This window comes from Triticum urartu, chromosome 4, assembly GCF_003073215.2.
Source record: "Triticum urartu cultivar G1812 chromosome 4, Tu2.1, whole genome shotgun sequence".
Lineage (NCBI taxonomy): Eukaryota > Viridiplantae > Streptophyta > Magnoliopsida > Poales > Poaceae > Triticum > Triticum urartu.
In genome coordinates this window covers 490,405,786-490,408,047 of record NC_053025.1, presented here as the reverse complement: position 1 = coordinate 490,408,047, position 2,262 = coordinate 490,405,786, and positions in this window count along the sequence as shown.

The following is a 2,262-nucleotide window of genomic DNA, read 5'->3' as shown; positions in this document are numbered from 1 at the left end:
AAAACCAGCACCCATGGAATAAAAGGAAAAAACAAAGTATTCATGCATAAGCGGGTGAGATGGCCTCGTGGTTACATCTATTCTTTTCTAACGACGAGGTCTTGGGTTCCATTCCATTGCCAACACTAGTTTTTGTGAAGTTTAATGAAAAAAAGAGGAAAATGGGTCAGCCCAGATCGGAGCGGGTGTGTGTGCCGGCTTGTATAATGAACTACAACATGCGCCTTAAACCCTAAATAGGGTTTGCCTCGAAATTCACCCTATCAACTTTGTTGTCGTTGGTTGCGGAGTTGATTGAGTCCACAACCGCAACTTGGTGCGAGGAGCCGGTTAGAGCAACGTTTGTTCCTTTTGATGTCGAAGCAATTCTAAGGATCCCTTCGTGCACCAGGAAGATTGAAAACTTCTGGGCTTGGCATGAGGACCAGAAGGTTTGTGAAATAAGAAACTGTTCGCAGGTTTGAAAAAAACTCACGAATTAGAAAAGACTCCATTGAATTTTTTGAAAAAAGAATTCATCTATTAAAGGAAAAAAACCAAAATTTTGAAAAAAGTACATCGATCTTGAAGAAAAAGTTCCCAATTTTGAAAAAGTTCATCGATCTAGAAGAAAAAGTTTACAAATTTGAACAAGATCATCGATTTTTTAAAAAGACTCATGAATTTTAAACAAAATCATGGATTTTTTAAATCACAAATTAGAAAAAAAATCATCGATTTTGAAAAACTTCATGAATCTAAAAAAATAACTAATCTAGAAAAAGTTCATCAATTTTAAGAAGGATAAAAAATTTGAAAAAACTTCAACAAACTGAAAAAAGTTGACGAATTTGAAAAAAAGTTCAGTGATTTTGAAGAAAAAATCACAAATTTTGGGAAGAAAGTTCATGAATTTGAAAACAAATCATCAAATTTTGAAAAAATGTTCATCAATTTTGGAAAAAATCACAAAATTAAAAAACATGTATTTAAGAAAACTAAAAAAAGAACGGGAAAAAGAAAAAAACGAATAAAACCAACACCCACGCAATAAAAAGGAAAAAACAAAGTATTCATGCATAAGCGGGTGAGATGGCCTAGTGGTTACATCTATTCTTTTCTTGGCGCCTTGCCCAATAGTCCTTGCCTACCGGTGACCTATTACACCAACGCAACATGGCAACAATGAGTGTTTGCTGCTTATGCAGAGTCGTGGATAGCTGGCGCCATTCTCTACTAGACCGCGACATGTCCAGAAGCACTTGGGCTCTCTTTGATGAAACAATGGTGGAGCATATGCTGCTGCACTGGGAGTCCAAAGCAAAGAACTGGTTGTTTGGTATGAATGACAATCTTCCATCTACCGAGTCCACTAGAATGATTGTCACATTGCGGGCAATTTGGAGCGCTCGCCGCAAAGTAATCCACGAGGACATCTTCCAAAGCCAAGTCAGGATTCATGGTTTTGTCTCTTCCTACCTATTCATGGAAAGTTTTTGGATAAGATGTGGGTGGCTGGGTGATGTCTACTACACAACCTTCTTCTTGTAGACGTTGTTGGGCCTCCAAGTGCAGAGGTTTGTAGGATAGTAGCAAATTTCCCTCAAGTGGATGACCTAAGGTTTATCAATTCGTAGGAGGCGTAGGATGAAGATGGTCTCTCTTAAGCAACCATGCAACCAAATAACAAAGAGTCTCTTGTGTCCCCAACACACCCAATACAATGGTAAATTGTATAGGTGCACTAGTTCGGCGAAGAGATGGTGATACAAGTGGTATATAGATGGTAGATAAAGGTTTTTGTAATCTGAAAATATAAAAACAGCAAGGTAACTAATGATAAAAGTGAGCACAAACGGTATTGCAATGCGTTGAAACAAGGCCTAGGGTTCATACTTTCACTAGTGCAAGTCCTCTCAACAATAATAACATAATTGGATCACATAACTATCCCTCAACATGCAACAAAGAGTCACTCCAAAGTCACTAATAGCGGAAACAAACGAAGAGATTATGGTAGGGTACGAAACCACCTCAAAGTTATTCTTTCCAATCAATCCGTTGGGCTATTCCTATAGGTGTCACAAACAGCCCTAGAGTTCGTACTAGAATAACACCTTAAGACACAAATCAACCAAAACCCTAATGTCACCTAGATAATCCAATATCACCTCAAGTATCCGTGGGTATGATTATACGATATGCATCACACAATCTCAGATTCATCTATTCAACCAACACATAGGACCTCAAAGAGTGTCCCAAAGTTTCTACCGGAGAATC